We start from the raw sequence: 7,163 nt of genomic DNA on the forward strand, positions 1-7,163 counted from the left end.
GTCACATCTTTGCCGATAGATTGACAATGTTTCTGCAAGCCTTAATACAATGCCAATTTTGGTCGGAGCATGCTGTGCAGACTCGGAGGTTGTTGGTTTCAGAGTCGGTTCAGATCACGCGCGGGGGGGGGGGCGCCCGATGTATGCGGGATTTTGCAAGATGCGGCACCTCAAAATGCTACACTGAAAGCTTCCCCTCAGTGTGCCACAGGTATGCCAACATCGTGTGTTTTCAATCCACCTTTATTTACGCGTCTACCCACATTCTCACAAGCGATATTTATTCACATGTTTATCAATATATGATGAAGTGTTAAACGGGGCGAGTGTGTCCCGGCGCCCTCTCCCTACCCCGATACGCCATTATGAGCTAAAACTACCACGTCATTTGACATGACGCCAAAATATTAACCCATGTGCGGTATGCGTCATGCCGCATCTGTCGCCCACGCATGTCACGTAAAACTACACCTTATTTGCGGTGCCGCAAACTAAAGCCATTTTGAACAACATTTGCTTGCCGCACGGAGTGATGGTGTTGGTCCTGTCAGACTTAAATCGCACACACTTCAATCGCGCATGCGCACAGTCCAGCAATCCCACCGGATCGAACCGAGCAAAGCACAAAGCCCCGAACGGACAGCCGTGTCAATCGCCCATCGTGGGCCGGCACTTGCCGCCCGGTCCCGTCGTGTGTGTTTGGCGTCCATTTGCAGTCGGCATTGCAATCGGACGGCGTCGGAGTCGGTTTGATGAATGCCCGACCGTTACTCATGCATCACGCGGCCGGGCGAGCGGCCGCGGCCGGTCCGTCAAAACAGCCCGACCGGTCAATCGGTCGCCGGGGCGCGCTCGGCCGTCCTCGGCGCCGATCGACGGCTCGCGTGCCGCCCTCCGCGGAGAATTAAGAGTGAAAACGCTCGGACGACCGCGGCGATCGATCAGCGCGTACAAAAACAACATGGCCGCCCGAGCGAGCGCCGGCGGCCCTGACTCGGTCTCGGCGGCGGAGGAGTGGGAGCTCTCGCCCGACCTCCGCGACCTCTGGTTGTCACCCGCACCACCGCTATCGGATGTGACCTGCTCCAGGCAGGGCCGGACCCGCGTGGGTGCAATCTGCATCGGCTCCGCGCCATGCGCAGACTCTAACAGGCATTAACCGCATCACTCCACCATACTCAGACTCCGGCAGCCCCCCACCCCGTCCCCCGCGTCAACCACGCCGTACCCAGACTCCAATACCCATCGCCAGGTGAGGCTCTCCCCTCCCAGCCTGAACCGGCAGCTATTTTACGCCGCCGCCAGCGAACGAGCTTTTTGACAGCCAATGGACAGAGGCGTCATTAACCGGCGTGCCAGGCGGGGCGGCTTGCCGGCGTCGCTGCGGTAATGGGCGGCTGGCCGGCCGCCTTATTACACCTCCCGTCGGCGTGACCCGCTGCGCCGGCCGACGCGACAGACCACCACGCGGCCTGCTGCTCTCCGTCGAGCCGCCAGAGACGCCACGTGGTCTGTCTGGGCCACGAGTCGCGGCGGCGAGTGTGCGCGCGGTAGGACAGGGCGGGCAGGGCTTGGATTGAGTGAGCGTGCGTCTGTTAATTCCGTTGACGTGTGTGTTCTGCATGCTGTTTGAGTCGACGTTTGAAAGCCGGGTGATTTGTTTCCTGTTCTGCGCGATTGTGACAGCGTGATTGAGAACCGCGCACGCTCCTCAGCCTAACTCGCGCATTGGGAAACATTCCTGACGCCTGATACGCGTGCCCGAATTAGACATGAGCTGTTAAGGATGCGTACGTGATGAGCAGCCACTGATCTATTACCTCTACACTACTGCTGTCATCAGCTGGTTGTCGTTGACGGAGCGAGGCTTGAGGAGGCTGACATGTGTCGATTTTCGACATGGGCTTTCAGTCTGTCGGATCGGATCGTGTCGGATCAGGCCGTGACTGATTTACTACCTGGACAGCGAACGGGCTAGGAATTCATGGCACTAGACTGGCGACGGCGTGAGCGGAGCACATGGAGGCAGCCACATCAGCTCTGAAAACGAGTCTGGCGTGACGCTTTGGTGATGCGTGGAGAGAGGCGAGGTTAAAATCACGTTCCCCGGGCCTACTCAGAGGACTCTGCGGGACCGTAATAGGCAGCGTATAGTCTTGGCCTCGCGTCCCTTTCCCCTGAATGACTACCCGAGCCTGCGGGAGAGGAAAACAATACAAATAATTATGCACAGCTAATTAGTGATGCAACGTGAAAGGGCGTTTAGGTTTTACCCAACAGGCAGTAATAAAAAATATAAATAAGTGAATTCAGACAACAACCGATCACTACCGCCCGAACCCGGGGTTTCAGTTGCTCTAGGTGGCCGCCGCAGATATTGGTGCTCACAGATATTCACAAGAGCGCCATGGGGTTTTGGTCAACTATCTCGGGTACCTTGTTCTTAATCTGCTCTTTTGCAGGTTTCATGAGGTGTTTATGAAATATCATGGGAAAAACAACCACTTTACATCCCTATAGATCGTGAAAACATATGCTTGCGGTTGAAATCTAACCAACAGGTTTTCACCGCAATCGCTGTATCCTAACAAGACGGAGGTTTAATATAAGATTGATGAATTACCGATATGAACGACGATGGAGCTCACATCAGTTCACAATTTGTGACCATTTGCATTGAATCCTCACTGACATGAGATTTTGAAGAAGTATTAGCATTCTCACCTTTGTCATACTGGACCAACCTGACTTATGGAATTATTCAAAGCTGAATACAATGGTGAGCAGCGGCTCGTGCACCATTTATTCTTGCTGGTACAGCAACGATGTTTAACAAATCACGAACCCTAATGATGCACTATCAGGAAACTATGGACGGAATGAAAACATGAACCTCACTGAGCTCTCTCCCGCCATGCAATCAACGTACTAATTCCCGACGGCTTCGAAAAGCCCCACTCGGCCTAAAAGGCCTAAATGGATCACACCACACACTTCAAAACACTTGAATACAGAAACCGTCCTTGCACACGGAAACCCTGAGCATCGCCCAGGATCTTTCGGTATGCCTCTGTTGGGATACCTCAGTGGACTGCCGTCACGTGTTATGTCCGTTATTTTATTTTGTTAGCATGCTAAAGCCGTTGGTAAGCGGCTGCTGACCGTTACTCTTGCTCGGACGGCTTCGCTTCTTGCGTTGTGAACGGGCCTGGCCAGATGATGATGGCTTTGCAGTCATAGCCTTCGCCTATGAACCCGTTTAGATAAGGCGTTTATTAACTCAAGGAAATGTAGCTTTCACTTAAGAAAATTCGTTTTGGAATCCCAGCAGGGCATTCCCCGCATGTTGGTTTATTTGCAGTGCTTTTGCTTTTAGCGAGACATTTTCTCATCTCAATGTAGGTACCGCCATTCGGACTGTCGCCTTATTCTGAATCTCCTCTAGACGTTAACATCTCACCTCGTGTTAGGATTCGAGCTCGGTGTGATTCCATGAAACCTGAGTCAAATTCCCAGTCCGAGTCCTTGACTTTTCAAATGGTTGAGACCTAGTTCGAGTCTAATTAATCTGTGAAACGAATCGATCCACTTCAGTCCGAGTCCAGAGCGGTCGTGATCGCGCACTCGAGTTCGAATCCGGCCGGACTCAGGCCGCATGCGGACCGCCAGCGGGGCCAGCTGGGAAGTGATAAGGCAACATGTGATATGCTAGGACGGGCGTGTATTTGCCAAATGGTGCGTGTTTGGCTTCCCGGGATCGTTTTCGCTAGAAGCATTGACAGACAAAGTAGCTGTCAGCTTTTAGTTGTGAGTCATTATAGCTGGAGCACTGTAATGTGTGTGGCTCGTGTAAGTGTATGTCTTTGCAACCAGATGGTTTCTCGGGTTTCAAACGGACTCCTCCCGTCTTACCCGGGTGAGTGTACACTGGTAAGATTAATCAGGGTAGACACCACAGTAGGAATACGCTCCATACGGGATGTCGGGTTTTAAGGTAAGACAATGCATGTTGTTTCAGGGGTACTTTAATTACCTTACGTTCAAACTTAGAATGAAAAATAGAATATCTAAGATGTTGTTGCTTTGTTAGCGCAGAACGAAATGATGCTTAAGAATAAAGCATGATTTGAGCCAAACAGCTTGGAACCTCGCTTTTCCGTTAACAAAATAATACAACTGGAAGATCAACACTCATATAACACAGCACTAACATATTTCCTTTTGGCAACAGTCTCTTAATTCTGTATTGTTTTCAGAGTTGAACTAAAGCTCTGGAGACCCAACGCAACGTGCATCAGAACTGACGACGATGATTTTTTCGGCACCAGTGTGTGATATCTATTGCACGATTGAATAGCCTAAAATGGTTATGCTCCGTCCTTCGTCACACATGACGTAACACAGAGCTGCATGTCTGTAGCGCTATGGCTAGCTTGCATTCTTCGCTCACATTCATGCATTGCATTTCATTGCATTTGCATTCAAGCACCTTGGTGACAACAGGGACGGATTCAGGGGGGCAACGGCCATGCCTCCCAAAAGTGACAAAATCATTATTTGCCCCCCCCCCCCAAAAAAAAAGTCGGAAGTGTGCTGTTGTGTGCATGCTACGTTATGTTTCCAACAATTAATTACGTACGTGTTTGATATATATATATATATATATATATATATATAAATGCATGTACATATGTACGCATGTATGTACGTACACGCAAGTCTGGATGTGAATGTGGGAGCCACTGGATATCTTAGATGGCATTCTACAGGAACCGTTTGCCTTTTTTGTTTGTCGCCCCTCCAGAAAACAAAGTCTAAATCCGCCCCTGGTTGACGTCGCTGGCCATACGTTGACGAAGCACCTGTTGTCTTGAGATACCACGCTCCATCGCAGCGGTGCATTAAAGTCGCATTAGCTGACCGGCGGGCAATAACAGCCAGTAGAAAGGCTGTGTTCCATCAGTGATTTTGCGTGCTTTCTTTCGCACCAGATTGCCAGGTGTTCTCTTCAGCATTATGGCAGAGCCGCCATTTAGAGAACGCGATTATAAGGAGCAAAAGATATGGTGTAATAAGACGCGCGGTACAAAAAAACTTGGCGACAGCTCTGTTCGTATTCAATGAGGGCAGCAAATAACGAAACCTTGTGTACAGAGGATTGCTGCACAAAACTGTGACCCCAATATGCCCACCCCCTCCCCTCGCCGGCGCACACAGGTGTGACGCACTGTTCCGGTGCAGGCCGACAGATAGCGGCTATCTGTCGGCGCGGCGCGACACATAGCCGCCATATAGAGCGATCCCGTGACTCCGTGGCGCAACGGTAGCGCGTCTGACTCCAGATCAGAAGGTTGCGTGTTCAAATCACGTCGGGGTCAGTACGGTTTTACCCAGTCAAGACGACGTTGACGTACTAGACCAGGAAAGTGCGGGATGCCGTTGACGTTGAACATGCTTCCCCTCATGTGTGGATAAACCTCGCCGGACGTTCCGCTCCTCCTCTGTGTATTAACTTCGCGGGCACCGTGGCAGATGACGTGTTGACGATCCGTACAACTGTGCCGTATGGTATCAGAGTACGGCACAGATGGCGGACAGTGCAGGGATCTCTGCGTTTTGTCGCAAAGCGACCATTTCAGAGAGGCTCCGGCGCGTAAGTATTGTAAAATACAAACAACGGAAACAGTTTATTATCGGGTTACTTGTGGTCAGTTGTGGTTGAGCAAATAGGCCCTGGGCATATAAGGGTTTGTAAGAAGGGGCTACATCTTATGATTTGATCCGTGTCCCATATCTTGGGGTCTGGCACCTATCCGGTAACAAAACGCCTTCAGTGATGATGAATCATGCAGCAGTCGCATAACAATGGAAATCCACAGCAGGCATGCTGTGGTAAACACAAAAACAAGGTGGGTGAAGGGTGTGCGTGGACGAGATCACGACATAGCTGTGTTTCTGAGCGCTGTCATGTGCCTTTTGAATCCCTTTCTTTCAAAAATCTGTAAGTGCAAAGGTGAGCAAACAGGTCAAGTATATTCGACTACTATTGCGGCGCTACACAGCTTTATACGTCAAAATATGTCGGCGATCCTTACCAAGACGTGCAACGCCAGATCCGTGAACACGTCCGTGACTCCGTGGCGCAACGGTAGCGCGTCTGACTCCAGATCAGAAGGTTGCGTGTTCAAATCACGTCGGGGTCATCCTGCTTTTGCCTCAGCATTTATGTTGCCAGGCCAGGACAGGTTGGTGCGCTGCTCACAGTGAGCAAACTTCACATGTTCTAGAGAGTCTGTCTCTACCGAGCTCTACCGAGCTCGAGTCTGTACCACGCCGCCACCACATCGCACAAAACATACAAAATGATTAAAAATGCACGATACATAACTCCACATGCTCCACCCAGTCTCTCGAACTCTACTGAGTTCGAGGCGCTACCACGCCGTCACCGCATCGCACAAGATTTTCTTAATAAAGGCAGCCAGTCTCAAAGTGGCCCTATCAATCTGGGAGATGCAAAGCCTTAGCATTATTATTGGTATTTCCTACAGCATACTATTGATGTCAAATTTTTGTCTACATTGACTGCAGACCTGATAGGAGGTTAGCTACTTATATGTGATGTAATTTCAGTGCTGGAAGTCGGGCACCATGATGACATTGCTGGCCAGACGCTGTCGCCAGATCCTGTCGCCGATAGGTGCCGTGCTTAAATATGCTGACGCATTCACATTGCGCAAGTTTTAATCCGACGAAGCGGATACACCTTTTATGTATAAATATGAAATGTCTGAGAAAACCATCATCCGGGTAGTGAAAAGAAAATGACACCATAGCTCAGAACACATTACATATTCTTTTATTGATTTGTCATATTGTTTTTAACCGCAGCACTACCATGGGTGGTTGATTTGAAAAGCCTGCTATGCCAAACTTCGTGTTGTCATTGATGCAAGGAATTAGATGTGGCCGATGACTACCGGGGGAGGGAGTTTTTCAGTTCGGAGGCTTTGTCTCCCCTGCCCCCCCCCCCCCCCCTCCCCCACACACACACTCAACTTGTGTTCCAGCCCCTAACTTTGGAAAGAAAGTGGAGCCAATCCGGGAAGAAGCCCGTTTGAGGCAAATTTTGTGGTAGGTTTCTTTATTTTTCACTGCCCATC

General features: G+C 50.4%; 2 non-coding genes across 2 annotated transcripts; both read left to right on the top strand.

Moving 5' to 3' along the window:
- Positions 1-5,306: 5,306 nt before the first annotated feature.
- On the top strand, positions 5,307-5,378 carry TRNAW-CCA (transfer RNA tryptophan (anticodon CCA)). Its single transcript has one exon. It is a non-coding gene; the product is annotated as a tRNA-Trp (tRNA).
- A 753-nt stretch (positions 5,379-6,131) lies between these two features.
- Positions 6,132-6,203, top strand: TRNAW-CCA (transfer RNA tryptophan (anticodon CCA)). Its single transcript has one exon. It is a non-coding gene; the product is annotated as a tRNA-Trp (tRNA).
- The last annotated feature ends 960 nt before the right edge of the window (positions 6,204-7,163 follow it).

The sequence above is a fragment of the Pollicipes pollicipes genome, unplaced genomic scaffold (genome assembly GCF_011947565.3).
Source record: "Pollicipes pollicipes isolate AB1234 unplaced genomic scaffold, Ppol_2.1 Scaffold_2555;HRSCAF=2994_pilon_pilon_pilon, whole genome shotgun sequence".
NCBI classification, from domain to species: domain Eukaryota; kingdom Metazoa; phylum Arthropoda; class Thecostraca; order Pollicipedomorpha; family Pollicipedidae; genus Pollicipes; species Pollicipes pollicipes.